Source organism: Brienomyrus brachyistius, chromosome 13 (assembly GCF_023856365.1).
Source record: "Brienomyrus brachyistius isolate T26 chromosome 13, BBRACH_0.4, whole genome shotgun sequence".
Classification (NCBI taxonomy): domain Eukaryota; kingdom Metazoa; phylum Chordata; class Actinopteri; order Osteoglossiformes; family Mormyridae; genus Brienomyrus; species Brienomyrus brachyistius.
In genome coordinates this window covers 17,070,165-17,092,655 of record NC_064545.1, presented here as the reverse complement: position 1 = coordinate 17,092,655, position 22,491 = coordinate 17,070,165, and the positions used below count along the sequence as shown (strand labels likewise).

The 22,491-nt window shown below is 47.7% G+C and overlaps 1 protein-coding gene across 4 annotated transcripts in view; it reads right to left on the bottom strand.

Annotated features, from left to right (window-relative positions):
• Positions 1–22,491, bottom strand: part of LOC125706109 (semaphorin-6D-like) — a 69,745-nt gene that overhangs the window by 13,553 nt on the left and 33,701 nt on the right. For 3 of the 4 annotated variants that reach the window (XM_048972644.1, XM_048972647.1, XM_048972646.1), the window contains exon 1: positions 1,643–1,891. The exons of the other annotated variant lie outside the window; for it this stretch is intronic. The gene's annotated coding sequence lies outside the window, so the exon portion shown is untranslated. Of the gene's footprint in view, positions 1–1,642; positions 1,892–22,491 lie in introns of those variants that run through there. 4 annotated transcript variants of the gene reach the window in all.

The window sequence follows — 22,491 nt, the reverse complement described above, 5'->3', positions numbered from 1 at the left end:
CCCCCACACTTCACCAGGGTGGGTGCGTGGGGGATAAACAAGAGAACTCGTAGGTATCCTCCACTTTAGGATTTAAGACTTGACACTGTAAAGAGCAACAAGCTGTAAAAGTACACAAACATTCATAGAGTTAAAGTTCACCATAACTTAATACTAGACTTTTAAATAGTCATTGGCAAAATGTGTTTTAATCTGAAGTCGACCGCGCTTCCACAAACCAAAGAAAACGTATAGCTTCTTCACTACACGGCCAAAACTAATGTTATAGTTTTAAAGATTTGGCAGCTACTCTGAATATGGCTGCCTTTTATCCACAGGGGAGGCTGTGAGCGCTGGATTGAGGGGCTCAGCACCAAACGCGGCTCAGAGGAGGGGGTCTGTTCCCCAACACACCGCTACTAGCGGGGGAATTACAATGTAATCACCTGCAGGGATTTCAAACGAGCGGATGCGCCGGGAGTGGAAACTTCACGGCGATCCCTTTAACACACTGTGACAATATCGTTTGTGTAACTGCGTACGAAGACACCCTTAAAATGGCAATTGGGAGCATAACGATTTTAATAGCATGCATCTGCAGCCCTCTATAGCGCATGAATAAACACAGTGATCTGCTTGTGTATGTATAGTGTGTACTTATAACCGTGCCAAAATTGATTTGCACCCTGTGCACTACACTCAAATGGATCCCACTGATTTAGGAAAGCGTCCAAATGTAAATGATCCGAAACGTATTGAACAGAAAACTGTACCATGCCCAGAATAAAACAACTCAGGGCGGTCTGATTACACAATCTCCAAACTGCAAACGCATATTAACTACTTATTCTACACGTCGTCCGCAGTGTACTTAATACTACGTTAAAAACAATCGATTTTATTACCAGTTACTGGAAGATCATCGTTAAAAGATATTTGACCACTGTTGTGGAAAAGCAGCAATAATAACACACACCCTCTTGGTCCAAGTGAACTTCGTATGTTTTCCTCGGATTCAGACAGGGCAAACAAGAGCTCTAGCAGTCCACCTGGAGATTTTCATACAGTCCTAAAATATATCGGGTCTCCTTGAAAGTACGGCGAGTTTATTTTGATAATCCGTGGCAACAGATGCAAGAATTCCCAATTTCTCCTCCCGGCTCCCACGACATGTCTTCGCTTCTTTCCTAATCCAAGTTACGGACCCACCAAATTCTAAAAAACTACATTTTTGCTGCAAACTCGTCAGTCCACTCGGTCTTAGGCTGGGTTTAAAGCTTTCTAATCTTCAAAGCCCGGGACCGATCGAATGGCACCACGGCAGCCCCCTTCCCCCTCACCTCACCATCCCCCAGCCATTAAGTTCACAAAACCATTTAACAAAATACGAAGTGAGCTCTGGCACTGAGATCCCACTGCAGCTTAAAAGGAGGGTAACAGTTTGCATACTTTGGTATGAAAATGGCACAGTATATATACCGCGTACAGATTGTACCCTTTCTCTAATGCTTGTGTTCAGGCTGTGAGAGCCCGCTTTCTCCCGTCAGGTTCGGCTCCGCTAGTAACACTTTCTCGCACACTTCGCGGACCTTTCTGGCTTCGGGTCCAGTATAGGCTCCTGCAGCGGATTTCTCGCCACTACCCGTCCAAATGCGCCACTCACCTCATCTGATTAGGTATCTCTCTTCGGCACGTACCGCTTCGAAAAGATCAGATAAATCCAAACGGCGAAGTCGCCCCAACTTCTGGCTGTGAGGACTAACCCGGGATGAAAACAAACTGATCCACGGCGAGCGGTGTAATCCGATCCATTCTGACTCGGTCCATTAAGGGACCAGCCTACCAATAAGCCGCGACGTGCACGGGCTCGGCTCCCTCCCCCAGCCCCCTCTCATCTGCTTTTACCCTGGATATTGGCTCCTCTTCCTGCTCGGCTGCTTCTTTTTTACTCGATCAGCGAGGCGCCCGGACCACGTTGACCCCCCCCCCCCTTAAACCCATCCCCCACATAAAGGAGGCAGTAAAACCTTACAACAGATCTTTTTTTTTTTTTTCCAGAGAAGGGGGTGATAGGGAGCAGTCACAATACTCACTGCACTTTCCCCCAATTATTACGGTTCCCAGTATATAAATGCCAAGCAATCTGTTCCTTTCGTTTCTCCCCAGAAGACGCTCAGTCCCATGTAAAGGTTCTGGAAAGGTAGTTTGATGTATGATGTAGGCCTATATATTGACTTAAATATAAGAGTTCGTGCAGAGTTCAGGTTAATAATCTGATCTAATAATCTACTTTAATAACAACTGTTCTAAGTGTATTTTAGTAGATTTACAAACGAAGGCGCGTGGATTTTTGGAAAATTGTCTATGCTCAGTTATTTTCCCGGCTGTATTGTTTAAACAAAGTAAAAATAAGTTATAAACGGTTTTAAAGATCTGCGCTCGTGAATTACAAGACATGGATTCAGCAGCCAACCGTAGCGTTTACTAATGTGGTTATAATGTATGCTTAACAATTTCCACAATTTTTTTTGTAAAACACTATTTACGCCTTTCATTTTCTTTGATCTTGTTTTCTTTAGATGTAGAAATCGATAGATCTCTTAATACGGAGAAGCGTTCAAACAGTATAGATGAATTGAAACGCAATTTACGTCTGTATATTACACATTTAAATTAGTTTGTGCTTTCTGTTTTTCCCCACTATAAATATGTAACATCTAACTTATAGGCAAGGATGTGTAATATAATGTCTTCCCCAATACCTTGACATCCACAAAATATTCTCGTGGTGAATGCAAGAAATTTTACGCTACTTTGAAACGTTTGTAGCATTCTAATTCCTATATGGAGTAATAATAGCAACGATAACTCCGAACCGTGTTCTCGTGTAGAAGAATGTGCCTCGCTTCGTTTTGGGGCGAACGCCTTGCTCCAGTGGCAGCTGTCAGGATATAGCCCATTAGCCTAGTTTGTGGGGCAGTTGTGTAGGTGGCCTGGCCAGTGTGTGAAACTGGGGTGAGAAATGGAAACGCCGTCCATAAGCAATTCTATTCCGACTAGGCTGTCGGCAAGACTATCCTGGAAAATCTGGGTTGCGGGCGATTGGTCCACAAGAGCCTATGACTTTGCGTTACTATTGTAATTATGAAGATGGTGTGATTGACACTTTGCAGTGTCTCCCTCAGGAGGGCCACGTAGCAAACGCCTGTCGTTCACGAATGGCGAGAGCCCAGTCTCCGAGAAGGGCAGAAACGTCAGCCGACAGGGAGGTTTGGTAATGGAGGGAGAGCAGGCCGGCGGTGAGGGTTACAGGAAGGCACACACGTGCATGCATGTATGAATTATAATCACGCATAGCATGGTGTAGTGGAGGTCCGGGCCAGGCGGCGCAGCATGGCAGCACAGGTCAGGGGCTCCGCTTGGGGAAGACAAGCTTCCGCTGCAACTGTTCTATTTGTGTGATTTGTCTATTTCCGGCATGTGTGTGGAAGATCTCTCCCTTTCTCACTCGCACAGGAGAGCTTGTTCTGGTCCCTCTGGCTTGCGCTTACCGGCACTTTCGGGGCAAATGTGGAAGTGACTTAACAGATGTAAGAACAGCCACCCCCACCCCTCTAAGATTGCACCTGAGAGACGGAGCCCGGTTAGCATCTGTGAGCATTCAGATGCGATGATCTGGCAGTAACTGCTCAGCTTCCAAATTCCATTTCAGCACTTTGTGTCAATAGATGCAAAGAGGTACCATGCCCGCCAGCCACTCTGAATGGAGGACATCTGGGGGGGGGGGGGGGGCAAAAAAAACACCACATTCCCCTTCCGACCGCAGGGGCCCATAGCCCCTGGAGGTGACACAACCGTTACTGGCCAAGTGGGTAAGAAACCTGATTTACAAGTAAAAAGTTGTTTTGTCTTTCCTATCACATTTACACTCATTTACCTAATATGAATGAGGCAGGCAATGCATCACAAACATACAGCAATCATAGAGCGAACCTGGTTACAAGTGCTGCTAGAATGAACTTCCCGTGAGTGACCAGTATGAAGTGGAAGATAGGACTGGAAAGGAACTATACAGTGCACTGTTAGAACCTAAATCCAGGGAAGCTACTCAATTCAGTAACTTCAAGAAAATCTAGTCGGAGCAAAATATAGCCAATATAATCGCAATATTCCAAGAACAGAAAAGAATTAAGATGGATTGTTATTCATTAAATGTCGACGTGTAAGATGTGTACAAGCTTGACATATCATGCGATTTAAATATACCATGTGACATGCATGATGGAAATGGCTGCTCGGAGGCCAGCCACCCCGACTGGCATGAGCGCTGACGCACTCTCACGAAAACCTCAGCGTGTGTCAGCTTCCGGCCTTTCTTCCCACAGGACTCGAGTGAAAGGAGAGGAGGATTCCTCATTGAAAACATTATGTAAAACCGAGCTGCCACACGGTGCAGGATAAGTGGTTCAGAAAATGGCTGCAGGGTTAGAAAGTTATACGAATGACACATCGAGAGCCAGTTCCTATCGCGCCAAATTAAGAAACAAAACCCTGTCTTTCCCACAAACAAAAAGTCCAGCAGCGTCAACTAGCAGTGTCCAGTGGTGAAGCACCATTGATTTTCTGTCCCACTGTAGAATCAAGGTTGGCATGGAAACAAATGGAACACTAACATCTTGCCATGTAGGGTGCGTGTGTTCAGGGTGTGTGTGTGTGTCACCTGGATCACTGCGTCTGTTTCAGGAATTCAATCCTATTCACCCTTTGTTAGTGGATCAGGTTCATACAAGTTAGTATACACCCAGCTTGGCTGAAACAATTATTTATCAATTTATTTGTTTAAATAGGATGACAGCTTAATGTAACTGTTAATTTATGGCTACAAGAAAGGTCACTTTAAATCCCAGTGGATAAAAACAATCAGTCCTTTGAGAAGGACACTTTAGCTATATAAAAGGGCTAAATACTAAACTATATATGTAGCCTTGGAACAAAGATGTCTGTCTGGCAAGAACTTTGAAATCATAACAGTTACGACCCGGAACCGCACTGATTTGGCACGACGCCATGTGGTATTACTGGAAGCGGCACAGTGGCCATTTTTGGCTGCTTGTCCTCAGGATGACATCACTTGTTCTCCCGTAATTGAGCGCAGCTCAGAGGTCGAGCATAACAAACAGCGACCGCAGCATCCATCTTCACTGTGGTCCAGCCAAAGCTGTTATCTCAGGCCTCCGCACAGAGGCAGGAGAATGATCCCATCTAACATGTCTTGCATCCGCTGTGCTCCTTTTTTGTGGCGTGTCGTGGAAATTCGGTGTGTCGCAGAGGCTGACAGCGCAGCAGAGTAATTATTCAAGCGGGATAAGGAGTGCCGACGGATCGATAAGACGGGCCATCCTGGCTTGGCAGCGGCGCCGCGGGCCTTTCTGACCCACACTGAAGTGCTGTTTTTACAGAAGCAATCATGGAGGGAATAATCCCCAGGTTACTTATGGGGAGGAGAAAGTCTGCGGGGGGGACGGGGGGGGTCTTCTGTTTCCTGTGTTGGTGTAAATCTGACTGTCTCGCCAATGGCTTCTCCCTGATGATGCGGAAGGAACCTACAACATAACTAATATTAAGAAAACGGATTAATGGTTCATTTGGACCGCAAAGAAAGGTGTAACCGGAGCGCACAGCCATACAACTGCATATTCTTAGAAAAAAAAAAAAAAATCCAATATTACCTGTCACTAATTACAGTGCTGTGTGTTGTCTTCAAAACACAGCAATCTGCTATCAGTTCAGTTGCAGGCAGAACACTAGCTTTACGCAGGTGTGGTGGAAAATGCTTTTAAACTCCCCGGGATTATTCGGCTTTGACGTCCGGCTGCCGTCAGCGTGGCGTGCCAAATAGACAATAAGTGACATTTTGTTGTAATCTCATTTATGTTTGCTAACTTTAGGTATATACGGCTCTTTGCCAAACCCCTGGGTAATAAGAAAATACACAAAATACAGAGGAAATGGAGACATTACTTGAGAAATGTGCCTGACATTTTCGGGTCATTTCTTCTTCACCAGTCTCTCTGTAATCCATATCTGTTTTTCGTTCCACTGGTTGCATTACAGCTCAGAAAGAGACGAGTCGGTGCAGAAATGCATGTGACTCCGGCCTGATAGATCATCCTGCTGTAAGTCTCACAGCCCTCTGCTCTTAATACTTCGCACTGTGTTCCATGTCAGCTGTTACATCTTGGACTATTAAGTATTTAGCCTATCAGACTTCTGCCCTAATCTTATACGTGAGATCTACGATTTCTCTATGTGATTGTGCAGCACACTAAGGAAAACGGTGAGATTCAGAGGTCAGAAAATGTCACCTGTGTGAGGCTCCGTTTTGTGAAATCATGGTTGATATCTGAAAATAATATATATATTTTTTTTACTACATACGTTGACTGTCGCCTCAGACTTGTCATCAAACAGCCTCCACCTTTCTTCCCTGAACGTGCACCTGCTGACCCTATGCCTGATTGAGGTTTGTAACGATTATCCACACAGCATGTTTTACTTCTGTTTTAGCAGCACATTCCCCTGGAATATGGATTCTGGCCCCCGCTTCCATGCGTGTGTGTGAAGGGGGGTGGCTCAGGTTCTCACCCCCACCATTACCAGACAGAGTAACCCTGTTTGCAGCCAGTAGTGCCCACCCCCACTGTAAATTTAGAGATCTATTTGTGGTTCAGTATCAGCCCTACCCCTCCCTAGTTGGACAGGTGCTGGTGGGAGAAGTGGTGACAGGCTTCGGGTGGGGGGGGGGCTGGCTGTGGGCAGCTGGCACATTCTCAGACTGCCCCGCGGGTCCCCAATTTGGAACGGCCTTCTCAGGGCAGCCAAATTGCCCTGTAACTGACCGGGCGTGAAAAGCAGCTCCAGCCAGCGGTCAGGGGCTCCATACGGTGGGTGGAAAGCCCCCCCCCCCCCCCCCCGGATAAACCGCTGGCTGCCTTTGACACACTGAGTGTCTTACAAGAAAAGCCTTTTATCAACTAACTTTCAAAACCACCTTTATTTGTTTTATGCTCTTCTGAAACCCTAGGTTTGTAAATTTAAAGCCTTTTGCTTCCCGTAAAAACTCACAAACAGTCATATTACGAGAAAAAGACAAAATGGGCATCTTCATTTTGTGTGGCGGTTAACTTTATGGAATAGGTGTGTCTCTGTCTTTTATCCCTCAGTGATAAATACAGCTTAGAACTTGGGAAACTAGCTTCGATTCAGGCGTGGCAGACCCTGTACTTCTCCTGCAGACCACGATCTCTCCCTGAACGCACCATCTACTGGGACAGCGAGGCCCCTCTCAGGCACTGACATGTGGACAGGAAGCGGCAGGCTTACCGGAGCCCTGCATCGTGACTGACATTTACATTCACAGTCCAAAGGAATGTCAATGGTTCTTGGGGCAAATGCTCACGTGCAAATAGGTATCTGCAGAAGAGCAAATGAGCAGCAAGGCATTAACAGGACGGCTTGCATAATAAAGCTCCCCTTCATTAGCATTTGCATAGCCTGGAATTGAATTGTAAAGGGTGGATGTTCTTTTCCCCTGTGTGGAGCTCTTTGCACGTGCAAATGTACCTCATGCTGACTCCTACCCCACGTACGGAGAAATGTGTGCAGAATGTTATCCATATAAAACACAGATTTTAGCAGTACAGGAGAAAGGCATACGAAGGTGATTAAGGAAACCCTAGAAGGGCCCAGATATTCTATAAAAAAGTAATCTACTTAATCTGCTCCATTCGGCTTCCACTCCACACTACATATCCTTATTTGCTTTGCAGTTTTCTATTATTATTTCTTTTTTCCTAAAGTGACTTTTCTGTCCATTTACACAGCTGAGAATCCTTTACTTGGACAAGTGTTGGATTTTTAAATATTTTTGTATTTTTTTCAGTATGCAGGCTTTTCTTTCAGGCACACTGATAGCACTGTATGCTGATGTATCCCTGCGAGGCGCAGGGCCGGTCTCGTGCGAGTTGGAACAGGCTGCTGTCCCGTTTCATCGCACGCATGTTGCAGGTGTGAGCGGCTGCACCTGGTGCCCTGGGTCCCGCCCCGATGGGTTGGGGAGGGGCAAACTGGAACAGGTCGCACCTCTTTAACCTCATGCAGATCGGTGTGTAACGCATGTGCATCCTCTGCTCCCCCCACCCCTGCTACCCAGCTAGGATCTCTAGGGGGCCACGCGCGATCGCTCATCGCTGTTGTGAGCAGGAAGAGGTTATAGAACACGCAGTTAATGGCGCGTTGCTGTGTGGCGTCATCACAGCTTAACATCCAAACCCAGAGTTCTGCCATCAGTGGGGGGATGGGGGCGTGGCCCCCAGCCATCAGTGGGGGAAGGGGGCGTGGCCAGAGCCTTTACAACTGATGCCATAATGCTCCCAGTGATCTATTCACGTCGCATTAGGCAGCAGACAGCTCTTTGACACGCCTTTCAGAGCCCCCTATTAAGGTGCTAACCTTAGCTAACCTTCATTGATCCTGCCAAGTGTGTAAAATGGGTGGCACCCATAAGGTGTTCTGCAAAAAAAAAAAAAAAATGTTGACTTAGCAAGAAAATAATAATCACCATGTCTGGGGAAAGATTTCTGACAGATAAGCTGTTTTTACTTCTGCATGGGGCAGGTAGGACGGGCGTGTAATTACATTCTGCAGGGCGTTCTTTGATGTTGGGTCGTTCTAATAAAAACAGCCCCGTATCACGGGCCATCCCCGTTTTATAAGTCACTGCAATGCTGTGGGGGAGTTACGTCTCCGAACCTCTACAGGGCGCCAAGAAGCCCACGTCACCCACTCATGGAGTTTGCCTTGACATATGGGATGTTGTGTGAGAGGCTGGTGCTTCTGAATCCAGCAGGAGCGAGCGCATGGTGCGGGGACATTCCCACCTAAAACCGCTGTTTTTTTTTGGCTGTACTATTTAATGCTGTGACAGATGTTGTGGAGCGAGAATCACCTCTGGAACAGGAGGTGTGTGTTTCCTCCAGTGAGAATCACCTACACTCACAGTGCCATCTCAAGGGGGGGGCTACAGTCTAAGGGGGGGCTGGGTAACTATCAGGAAAGGAACTTCTGGGATACAAATGCTCTCAGAGGTCTGACATTAAGCACCTAGGATGGCTAAATATTGATGACACTAGTCCTCACATGAGTGTTTCTTTCACCCGGACATCTAGTCAGTCTGGATGTTCGATGGTCATAAATTCTTTTCTCTACACCTTTCAGTCTCCCATCAGGACTCCTCGTTAGGGTGGAGAGGCAGAGCCCATTTTAACCGCTCGGCTTAAAGGGGCGACATGGGAAAACCCATTCACCTCGATGTGCGTGTGTCTGTGTGCATGTCTGTGTTTGTGTGTCTGTGTGCGTGCGTGTGCATGTCTGTGTTTGTGTGTCTGTGTGCGTGCGTGTGCATGTTTGTGTGTCTGTGTTCGTGCGTGTGCATGTTTGTATGTTTGTGTGTCTGTGTGCGTGCGTGTGTCTGTGTGTGCATCAACCAGAATCATCCAGGCAGATGCTGCTGTGAGGTGACGCATTCCCATGCAAAACAATGCAGTATTGATTTTGTAATGATACAGGGATCTAGGAAGTTCACACACCAACATGGTTTCCCCTTGAAGGCCTGTCACATGCAGGTGAGGAGTGCTGGAGGAGGAAGGCTCAGCGTGTGTGCACATGTGTGTAAGTGTGTCTTTGTGTATCTGTTTGGGTGTGTGTGTCTGTGTGTGTGTATCTGTTTGGGTGTATGTAAGTGTGTCTGTGTGTCAGTGTGCGTATGTGTGTGTCTGTATGCATGTGTGTGCATGTATTGTGTGTGTCTGTGTGCGTGTGCTCATGAGCATGGATATTTCATCACGCTTATCTTTTATCTATATCCTGCTTGTTTTCCCTCATCTCCACATATGTCAGACTCACAGGCCAAATGAGGAAACATCATCACTTAGCATTTCTATGCAGCAGCTTATATTGTTATTTTATTCTCTGTTTAATGTACCCTATGAATATTAAGTGAATGGAGAGTGAATGGGCTCTCCTTTCGTGCCAGATGCCTTCGGGTGGTAACTTTATCTCCCATTCTGTGGTTATGCCCTTTCCACAGACTAAGTGGAGTCATTCACGCCGGGGGGGGGGGGGGGGGGGGTATCAGCAGGGTTTGCCCCCCCCCCACCGATAAGGCACCCAAACCTTCTGATGACTTTGCCCGACCTCCTGAGGTTCAATTCCCCTGCTGCCTTTTTTTTAGAGCGGAAATTGAGCGGCCTGCTAATTGTCCTTGGAGGAGTGTTAAAAAGTGCAGCGCTGCTCGAATGCGTCAGGCCACGGTAACATAAACAGCCGCTCCCCCCCACGCCCCATTTGTGTCCCTCATCAGCCTCCTTCAGCCGCTTGTGACTTGAGGACAGCAGAAGGGAGACACCGTTTGTGCTCCCTGGAGGAGCCCCTTGTGTGCCTGATTCACTGTTATGTTGCTCCAGGGGACCTGGGCCGGGCAGACGTGACGCTTCTCTCAGATAATCCACTTTGCCTAATAAACGTAGTTGCTAAGTATTTGAACACCATCACTGCTAACTTTATGCAGCCCACCGCCTGGGTGTAAATCCTTTTTCAGGGGATTAAGCTCCACACTCCTGACGTATCACTTGCAGCTAGCTCTCCACTCATAGCGTTTTCATATTGATATCTCGAGGCACACTGAGCATACGCTTACAGCCCAGGTCATACAAACGCACATCGCATGTCCCATCCCATCTACCCGAGACTCTCCTCTCACATGGATTAAAGGTCTGCACCCTGACATCTGAGCTCAGCGGTTCTGGACCTGTGTGGATGGGGGGGGGCTATGTGTCACATGGGCAGGAACAGTCCAGGGACATTACTCACTTGGGGGGCAAGCAGTGAGACCCAGTGATTCCCGGAAAGCGCGGGTGAGCAAGCAGGATGAGTCGATATCTGTGTGTGAATCACGAGGCCTGTGAGGATGACTGCCCCCACCCCCACACACACATACGCGGAGTTCAGTGGGCGTGGCCAGGCGGAGAGTCCAGTCTGAAGTTTGGAGTTGGATTTGATGTGGGAAGTAATTATCCCCAAACTGAGGAGAGTTCTGTTGTTAAGTGAGGCTACAAGCTCTCTGGGAACCTTTAATTAAAAATGAGTTGGAAAAAGGAAACCCTTTAAAGTCATTAAAGCCGTGCAAGATGAATGATGGGAGTTAGGAGGGGATGTTGAGGTGTAGCCAGGCATGACCTGGGGAGGGTGTGAGGTGTGACCTGGCCAGGTGCAACTGACCAGTGGGCTGGTGGGGGCCGGCCCACGATCTGGGCTTGATGGGACACAGTTCATTCTTTGTTCTAGGGCTGTCCCCTGTCACCCTTAGCTGCTGCAGACGCATGAGCGTTTCAGCAAACGCGCGAACCCTCCCATTTCAAGAGTGGGCCTCGAAACGCACTCTTCTTTAGTGTTTTTTTTTTTTACTCCTGGAACAGGAATGTTGAAAAGCCTTGGGCGGTTTTTAGGATAATCTCAGCCTCTTAATTTCTCAGTATCACGTGAGAAACAGTCCAAGCAAAACAGTCTCATTTTCCCCATGTTCGTGTTTGCTGGGCCGGCTGGCCGGCCGGTGGCCCTGTGGGGTGGTACAGGCAGAGCCCTCCCTAGCAGGCAGGGCTGTGAGCCCCCCTCTGCTTTAATAGGAGCTGACAAGCTGCCGTATCCCCCTGAGCTCTTTATCACGGCCCCCCCGGGCTGGAATCCTTGTGGGATTTTACAGCCTGGAGATGGACGTCGCCTGCTGTCTCTCAGAGCCGCTTAACCCCAAACAAACTGACTTTCATTAACATTGTAAAAGAAAAAAAAAAAAAAGAATGGGGGGGTGCATCGCTTACGAGACCGCAGGCCCAGGCTGCATGACGCCCTCCCCCCCCCACCAAGCTTTCCCAACGTAAACATACACGTATAAGTGTCATGGAACACAATCTGCAGGGTAGTTCCTCAGTCTCTGACTGGAGCGGGACGTTGTTAAGATGGTGGGTCTGTTTGTAGCATGAAGGGAGGTGCTGAGGTCGGTCTCCGGGCTGCGTGCCGCTCGCGGTGCCCGCGGTCACACTGCCCCTACGGGAACTGCGTGTAATTGGGTCTCAGAGCCCGAGCCATTCTAGGGCGCTGCAAATGGATCCTTCTCATGCAAGCCACCTTCTCTTCCTTTGTTTTTGTTTTTATTTTTTTCCCCCCATCCAGCTGTAAGCCGAAAGCATCCCTGTGCGGTTTTTTAAAAACATTCGCGCGGAACGTGATTAATGGAGCGGTGAAGAATCTCTCTGGGGGTGGGGGGGTGGGGGAGAGCACGGGGGTGGGGGGGTGGTGGGATTGAGTATGCGATAAAAGATTTGAGTCAGAGCAGAGCCAGGAAACTCACATGGGATCAATTGCTCTCTTGGCAAGTCGGTGGTGGACTCTGGGACCCCCCCCCCCCCCCCAGCCTGTGCTGTAGTTACCCCGCAATGGTATCTTTTCTGACGTCGATTCGGCAGCGAGAAACGAAAACAAGGCAGCCGTGGCCACTGACGGCGCATCGCATTGCGCGGCCTGGTCGCTGTGAGGTTGCCCTGGGCGCGATTCATTCTGTAGAGGGAGTCCATCTAGGGGAGACTCTCTGTTTTTTTTCCCCCAAATTAAGCCACAGTGAAAAGCATTTCTTTAAATGGTGAAAAATTGTCTAAACATTAAATTCATAGCCAGAATTCTTTGACATGCATGAATGCACACATATGTGTAACTCTGGGTGTCAGATTTAGTATATGGTGAAAAGGTAGATTTTTATAATTGTGGGTGGATTTTTTTTGGCAAACCTTTGCAAAGTAGGGTGAGAGAGGGAGACTTCTGGGTCTGGCTGTCAACCAGAGCACTTCGCTGTTGCCTTCAGATGACCTTTGATGACTGCTGATTCCCATCACTGTTCGTGTCTCTGTGGTCCTCAGGAGAGTGGTTTATATGGAGAGCTTACTGCCACTGAAATCCCCCCCCCCTCGCCAGATAAAGCCGGGCCCCTCAGGAATGGGACAGGGCTGGGAGTGAGCCTGGGGAGTCACACTCGTGGAGGAGGGCCCCCGCATGTAAGCACGGCTTCGTGGGCAGACCTGTTCTCTTTTTATGTGTTCAGGAGATGCTCCTGTGCGCCATCCTCCGGTCGGGAGAGCACTTATCATGCTGGGGGCACTTCCTGCAGTGGTAGCCTAGCCTAGCCTACCTCTCAGTATTTCCCCCCCCCCCCCCAAACCCACCGCATGAGCGTCCACAAGAAGCAGAGAGCCGATGAGCAAATGACTGACGCTTTTAGGACAACCCTGCTTTCAGCTGGGGTTCTGGGATGTGTCAATGGAAGGACGAGGCAGAAATGCAGCACTGCTCTGGGAAGGATGATGTGGGGGAGCTCTTTAGTGGGGAGAGGGACCAAGGGTGAGGTTTGAAACCCCATGCAACATACAGACACAAATGATAATGAATGATAAGCTGAATCTAGGGCTTGGCAATTAATAATCAAAACAGACATTCAGAACCTCTAATTGACATAATCTTGCCCATGTCAGTTCACTTTCCTCAGTGTGTGTGTACATGTGCTATCCCCTTAAAAACATACTACCACGCATGCTGTCACGTGACTCCGCCCCATCCAGTCTGCGACATGGAAGCAGCATGGAGGAGAACTGAAACACCGTCGTTTGGGCACAGTGTGGCTTTAGTGAAGACGCCGCCGAACAAAATGTAAACACTGCGGAAAAACAGATTCAGCTATCAAAGGTAATAACAACAATCGGTTTCAACACTAGCAATATTATATATAATATTGTATATATAAAATAATATATATATTTCAAATACCGGAAGCCACTTATAGTGATCAGGGTTATAGTGCTCAACTGCTTATAGTAATCAAGTAATCTGCTGAAAGTGTTAATTTTGGGTCTTTTTGTGCTTAACAACATATGGAAAAAAATAAAACTGCTCAATAATTCCACCCGAGGCTAACGCCGCGCGCACAGAAAACATGACGAGCAAAAGAAATGACTTTTCTCTCAATTTCGAATATAGACTCATCAAAGTTTATGATAAACTGCCAGAAATGAGCCACCGAGATGCAGCAGTGAAGCTACAATAAGCTGTATTTTGTGTACAGTACTGCACTGTATTATAGCACATTTGAATTATACACCGTTCAGTAATATCCTTTGTGCGCAGTACAGAAATTTGAAAAGTGTTTTTCAAACGGCCATGCTGCATTTTGAAAGACTTAATAAAATTCAGTAAATGGTGGCATGCTTTTTATTACATATATTAGTGTAATAAATATGCAAATGTCAATTAGATGGTTGTCTGCCTGAGAGATTACAAAGAAGCTTATAGTGATCAGTTACACCAGACAGACATGAACACTATAAATATCAATATATTTTGTTTGCAAGAAATGCAAACTGTTTGTTTACTATTCACTTTTACTACTATTTACTATTTTTGGGGAACTTTATACATTAAAACTAAAATGTGACCTTTTTCATAATATGTTTTCATTTCAAGTGTTTTGTGCTTTGATTTCAGTTCAAAATATTCAGTAAATAATGGTTCATCTGTGTGTTTCCTTCAATCATTTTAACATTATATAGATAGTCTTTCATTAGAAAAAAATCCCAGCTTTAATAGTTTTAATAGTTTAACAGCACAAACCTTGTCAATGAATTATGAGGGCAAAAAAAAACTAACAAAAAACCAAAAACAAAGTAATCGTTCATTAATCGTAATCGAGGAAAAATGTTCAATTTATCGTGATATTGATTTGAAGACATATTACCCAGCCCCATTGGAAGCCCCCCAAATGTGTATTCTACCCTTCCAGTAACTCTCTCCAGTGCTCTGCCTCTGCTGGAACGAGGAGGCGTTAGACGACCTTTCAGAGGCTACGTTTAAAAAAAAAAAAAACGCTGTGGGGTTGGGGGGGGGGGGGGGGGGGCGATGAAATTGGAAACAGGCTCACAGATATGCATGCAGATAACTGATCTGTGCACCATGCATGCGTGTGTGTATTAGGGGTGGGTGACGGCCAAAAATAATACCCCAATTTTTTCAGCAGGGGTGACGATAACAACGTCTGAGATGATTTTCCAAAATATCTTCATGGTGCACGAAAGCAGAGACCCAGCGGGTAAAAACCTTAGAGCCGCTTCCTGCATCTGCAGCGGAGTTTCTGCATGTTTTCCACAAAACAGAGAACTTGGCTGAGTGTCAGCTAGTCAGAGTTAGTTATCGTTTGAATCCCACCTCTTCTGTGTGTGTGTGTGTGTGTTTGGAGTTTGCATGTTCTCCCTGCGTTGCATGAGTTCTAGCCCCAGCTGATAGATATACATGGCTCCGAAAAATTGCGCGTAGGGTAGGATTGAGTGGGTACCTGTGAGGAACTGGCATCTCCACCAAGCTTCCCCCAGCCTGCTGCCTTGTGCTGCCTGGCACAGACTGAAGACCACCCCTTGACCTTGACCCGCATGAATGGATTAAAGCTGCCTCATTACTGATGGGGAACGTGTTTACACTGCTGCTGCCTGTAGCTTTATTTATATATGGCTAGAGTCATTCATAAATGTGTTTCACGGAGAAACCTTTTATTATTAAGGAAAGCTCACACAGCCCTTTCTGCAGGCTGCCAGAGCGAGGCCGTACTCGAGGTGGATTTGTTCAAGCAGGGCTGCTGACAAGATGAACTAAAGAGAATAGCAGGCTATTGAATTTATAGCCCCAGAACAAAGTAGCCACTTTAGTCGTGGGGGAGGGGGGGGATGAACTATTATCCATTGTAATGTTCAGAATTAAACAGTGACTGTTTAATTTTTCCACAGACAGGCTGGGGTGTCCTCTGAGCTTCCCGGGAATTGCTCCAGGCTCACCTCAGACCTGTCCTGGGTGAGCGGCTCTGGGATCTATGAGATCTATGGAAATCGGCGGCTTTTTTAGTTGCTACCCTCGGCAGGTGCCGGTGTCCTCCATTAGATTAGTGCTGTCCCCCAGCAGGACATGGCCGGCCAGCTCTAGGGCTGCTGGCTGAGACGCGCAGACAGACACGGCCCGGGTTCCTGATAAGCGGGCCAGCCCGGTGCTCCATCAGAATCCATCCAGACGGCGCCGCTTCACCACTGGGCTTGTTCTCTGTACTAATGCATTTATATTTAACAGCGACCTCTGCTGTGTTCCTACCTGGCCGACGCGTTCGTCTTGGGACCGAGATCCCAGCGTTTTAAGGGTTAGGGCCTATACGAAACATTTCAGCGTGGTTATTTTTAACCATCCATTTTTGATACGGCTTATCCAGTACAGAGTCACACTGAGCCTGGAGGCAGGGAGGAATCCCCCCACGACACAGGGGGAGCACACGCACACACACACACACAGAGCTGCAGGTGGGAACACTGGAGGTGTCAGGCAGAAGTGCTAAACCACCATAGATATTTAATCAATATAGACATTCAACCACCATAGGTAATGATAGATATATAACCACCATAGATATGAGAAAAGTTGTATGAATTCACAGCAAATAGGTTAATACTGGCAGAGGCAGAGCCGGTACTAATTATATAGAATGGTATTGTACAGTGTTCTGTATGGTTTTCAAGGCTACACTTATTTATCCCTGCTTGCTGTCAGACTGCCATGTCCATAGATGCACCTATTCCTTTAAACAGTCCGGCCCCCTTCCCTGACCGAGTTGGAAAGTGCAGCTGGATAGTCAGTGGTCTCGGCGAGGGGGCACTCTCAGTGCAGGCCTGCTGTGTGCCCACTTATTTGGGCCTGATTGATGGCCACAGCCGTGATTAGCAGCGAGGGGGTGTCCCGGACTGTTATTACAGTGTTGCTAACGGCCAGTGAAGCAAGCCAGCAGGGGTCCAATGAGAAAGAGCCACACTGTCGCCGGGTCTGCCCGGCTGCCGTTGCCTAGGTAGGTGGTGGGGGGGGGCACTGTCTCTGGCCGTGAGAGTGGATTGGTTCCCCGAGCAGACTCTGGGGAAGGGGCGGGGGTCTCTGCTCTACTTCTTTATGGTTTTAAAACGTGAAGAGACACCCTGCAGTTACATGTGTAGTTTTAAAATCCCTCCCCCATGCTGCTGGATGCTCGTGTTGGGCACAGCAATCCTCCCGAGATTCAAACCAGTGACCTTCTGATGTCGCGCCCAAAGAGGCAGCAGACTCATAGTGGGTTGTGCCCTTCTGAACCAGAGTGTGACCCTGCACTCGTCACTCTATCTGCTTGTCCAGTGGTCACTCTCCCTTTTGGCTTTTTGTTGTTATATACACATATGCCTATATTTATCTAGATAGATGGATGTTTTATGTATGTATGTTTATATACAACAATAGTACAATAGATATTGATATGGGGGCGGCATGGTGGTGCAGTGGTTAGCACTGTTGCCTCACACCTCTGCGACCCGGGTTCGAGTCTCCGCCTGGGTCACGTGTGTGTGGAGTTTGCATGTTCTCCCCATGTCGTCGTGGGGTTTCCTCCGGGTACTCCGGTTTCCCCCCACAGTCCAAAAACACGCTGAGGCTAATTGGAGTCGCTAAATTGCCCATAGGTGTGCATGTGTGAGTGAATGGTGTGTGAGTGTGCCCTGCGATGGGCTGGCCCCCCATCCTGGGTTGTTCCCTGCCTCGTGCCCATTGCTTCCAGGATGGGCTCCGGACCCCCCGCGACCCAATAGGATAAGCGGTTTGGAAAATGGATGGATATTGATATGATTGTCATTCATCACTGAGGCAACAGGTAAGCTTTGACTGCACTCTGACAAGCACAGACTTGAAGGAGCTGTCATTAAGTCACTTTATTCCTATTTCAGCTACACTCACATTCCTTCTCTTCAGTTGTCCTCATCGTCTGTTCTTCCATTTGTTACATTTTATTCCCTCTGCTCCAAATGCATAAAGGATTATAGGAAAATAAACATGACTGTATTTACATCCAACTCGTAGTCTTTACTCGGGGTCGTAATTTCCGCACTTTAATATGGCTGTTAATTAGTTTTACTGCCCAAGGTGCTGTTTGGGTTTAATTGTGGTACCGCAAAGTCCTTTGTGGAGAGATCGTAACGAATGCGTCTCCCTAGCGGTGGATTCCATGTCAAAGTACACACAATGGTGTGTATCGTGCATTTTAAGTGTTGTGCTAGATATATTTTTCATGTATTGATTTTTTTCTGTTATTTATTTATTTGCACTCTTACTTATTTGCTTACAGTTCAGTCAGCGGTGTTTCCTAGCTTTTGGGTGCTTGATTAGCATACGCCACCCCTGTACATATATGAACAGACATTCGTAACATGGCCATTCTTGCATTTATTATCCAATATTTTAATGGCATTCATTAATAATGTTGACATCAAGACTTTATTAATTGCCAGTAAAATTCTCCTTTTCCCACTGCTTATTAGCACCGGTTCGAATAACAGGAAATAACACCTCGGGTTTCACGGTAATAATCAGGCCTATAGTCCCAACCTTAGGCAGGCACCGGTGGGCTGAATTAGTGAGCAGCAGAGCATTTGTGGAGATGGTGCAGGAACCGGAGATTGGGGGCTGGGCTGGCAGAGGGTTTAACGAGGCACTTTCTGAACGAAACATGGCCAGATGTTAATGGCACTGGCCAGGTAGAACTTGTGAAGCTGATGGGAGTGTGTAGCTGAAAGGCTTGGGGGAGTGACACATTGTAGCAGGTACATAATTAAGGTCTGCCATCTCTCCTTGGTTCTGAAATGCATACAGGGAGCCAGTACCTCTGATTTTGCCTGGGACTTTAGTTCGAGAAACACTGAAAACGATCATTTCTCATCAATGCTGGTGGTGAGATTTCAGTTCATATTCCATATTAACATCTGAAAAGAAACATTAAAAAGACCCTACCAGGTGAAACGCAGTACACCGCTGAGGAAGACTGGGTGTTGGGTAGCACCTAATGACAGAGACCCGTCAGCCATCTCTAACACGCCTGCTTCTGGAAAATGCTCATTAAGGACGGTGTGTCTTTGCCGGCTCGCTGAAGGAACAGGCCATAAATAAAGTCCCCTCATGAGAGAGAGGCCGTATCGATCACGGAAACATCACTCAGTCTACGGAATAGAGTTAGCATCAACTGGGACCTAGGAGTCTAGGCTTTATTCCGATATTTACTATAACCTCTGCACTTAAAGTAATTAAAGTGGTTCCCACTCAACGCAAGCTCTGAGGCAGTGATAAAGAAATACATTCTGGGTGACAAGAATGTTGGCGACATACGTGGGGGATGTCTTTGACATTATTTATTTGCTGAGGTCATGCACGGCAATGATTTTCCAAATATAGCAAATGTAATCGACATGATGTTTATGAAAGTAATTGGGGTTACAACAGCATGGCGTCCCGAAAGTTTAAGAAAGTTTTTCAGTGACACTCCCAAGCCCTCTTTATGGCTACAGAATGTGCTGCCAGTGATGAGCGCTTGTCGTGTAATGTCATGTCAAACCCACACACTTATGAACAGGCCCACTTCTGTGGATTAAGCTCTCCACACAAGGCCATCCTGGTTACAGTCTTGGTCACCATGACCTGAACGAGCAGTGACTCATAGCCATAGACCTTCCTTGTACAGCCAGGGGTTCATAAACTTTTCAGCCTAGGTCCCCCCAAAATAATCAATAAAATACGTGCCAGGGACTTGTGACCCCCATTTTGCCATCCTGGGGGGGACGGTATTTCCTCTTAGCAGATTACGCCGATCGGGAGGTGGGGTCTCCTCAGTAGATTTCTACAGTTACAATGGAATTTTTTGAGATCTTTCATTTTTTACACACATACTCTGGAAATCATCTTTCACCCCCTATCGGTGTTTTGGATCTTGCTTTGGATCCTGCTCTCCTTCTGTTACTGCATCATAACGTATGTTGTCTTTCGCTAATCGTTAATAATGTAGTGTGGGGTACCTGTGGCAGTTTCATAAAGCATGTCATGCTTGGGTTGTGAGTGCTGTTTTATGTAGTCGGTTAGAATGCGCGTCTGATCTCATTACGGTATCCTAAAGTACCGTGGGGGGCTGGGGGGGCCGAGCCCGTGCTTTGAACGCCATGGATATTTTTATAGGCGTTAAATATTGTGGGCATTGATATGGCTAGAGAGAGAGAGAGATTCACTGTATCTGCCTGAAAGCCATGTGTTCTGTTATACCAGAGAAAATACAAGCACAGGACCCCCCCTGTCACGATGCAGATACCATCCACCAGTAGCACTCTGCCACGTAGCCATTGTAGCGTATAGTGTTTTGTTGCTGTCACATGCAAAGACAAAGTGACTCCACACAGGGACAGGGACCGTCCCCAAGGAACGTAAGTCCGGGGATCAGGATGTGATGGTAAAACTGTCCTGCTCCAAAAACCGCGGGACAGCAGGGGCTGGACTGTGGCGTGGAGGTAGTAGAGTAATGAGTCCTGTCTCACAGGGACAGCAAAGGCCCTCATTACAGCGTGTTACCGCGAGATGGAGGAAGCCATTGGGATCCTGGGCCGGCACAGTAATCACGGGAAAGAGAGCCAGCAGGTGCCATCAGCAGCATGCTCGGCTTATCTTCCAGCCAGGTGTAAGGATGGGCTCCTCTCTGCCCATGACAGGGAAATGGGACGATGACAGCTCGCTTTATCGCCTGTCCCCAGTAATTATTAGCAGAAAACCGCTACATCGGAGGGACACAGAGCCCACGGGGACGACAGCTCCCTCCCTTACCTCCCGAGGGGTCCGATTAGAGTGAAAGTTGAGAACGTTCTAGAAAGAGCCGGTCGCCTTCTTACCCGGGAGGAGGAGCGCCGCCCACTTTGAGGATCAAGGGTACCTCTGGCGGCTCGGGGCCGGGGAAGCCTTTAAAGATGGTGGGGGTGAGGTGGGTGTCCTGCGCGGGCACTGGGGGGCGCCCAGGTCACCGCAGCGGCTCCGGGACATCGCACGTGAAAGGTACCGCTCACAAACTTGTGATTTGGCTGGCAGTTTATTGACCTGACGTTTCTGTAGCTCTTTCAAGGTCATCCAGAGGGAACTGCTTTTTAATGGAAAAGAGTTATTTATATTCTAACAAATATTTCACATTAAATGTTTGTTATATCAACTGATTGGTGCTCTTATCCCCAAACAGTTTGCCTTTAGTTACCTTCCACAGCTGACACTTTTATAGAAAGCAAGTCGATATAAAGACCATTAACACAGCAGCTCAATGGTGCGGTGCATGTGAAGCACCATGGTACAGCAGCAGGTTCCTCCTGGGCCTCGTACATCCTTTTCCTTTACCTTCCTCAGCCTTCTGGCGTGCCTCCCTGTCTGAGCAGTCAGCGGACGGCGTGCAGCGTAGATTCCCATGAAAACCCATCTCCGTGCAAAGCGAAGCGTAAAACTGTCCCAGTTCCCCTGCGTATCCGCCGGAGTCTGTCCTGCTGTTCTCCCACACACCTCCTCTGCTTGCCGTTCCTACTTTGCCTTCCGCAGGGCCCATATGAGGCCTCTCCTTCTCTGACCTCCCATTGGTCTAGAAATAGAAACAGGAAATGGGTGGGGGCCTCTCGGCCCTCCCCAAACTAGGCCCTCAGCGCTGGGGCTCGGTCGTAGGTCAGCGGCAGAGTGCTGGAGCCCCCTTGTAATGCAGACAAATGGTTTGTTTGCCAAGAGCTGCAGCCAAAAAGAGCTTCACGAGAGGCCAGGGGCTCTCGTCTCCCACTGGGAATTGCGGCCCCAAGCTTCATACTCCCTCTTCCATAACACGAACGCGAGAAGGCAGACCCACGTATGACTTCACCTTGTGGATGAGCTTGCCTTCCCAGACCCACTCGCTGGTTATATAAACCGTAGTGAGTTAAATAAAGATGGGAATGAAACAGATCAATGCCACAGAAGGAGCCTCCCTTATCTGAGTGTTAAATGAGCTTAATGATGTAGGACCTGGTTCAGTTTAAGCGTACCGCGGCTGGGCATTTTCAGGGGGCTCACATATATCACCCTTTCTTGAATTTGCCCAAGGACAGACCTCATTGTGGGCCATGTGAATGAGGGACAGTCCCCTGTGCTTCCATTCAAACAGCACAAAGGAATTCTTCTGAGGAACTGTGATGCCCTGGGTGGAAGGAGGACAAAGCCAGACACAGCCAGAGGCCGAACTCGGGAGATCCTTGCTGCCGTTAATCATGCAGCTTCAGGTGGGACAGCGATGTACCGATCACCTAAATCTGCTTAGAGACAGATTACGACCACAGCTCGACCTTCTGACCTCCAGCGTGTGGAGAGGGATGTTGGGGAGACTCGGAGGACAACGCTCCCAGGAAGGTGTGCTTAGAGAGGGTGGGGGTGGGGGGGACTTACAGGAATCGACTCGTTCTCTCACACTGTCGTGGGACTTTTAACCAGGAAGTATCTGGTCTAAAC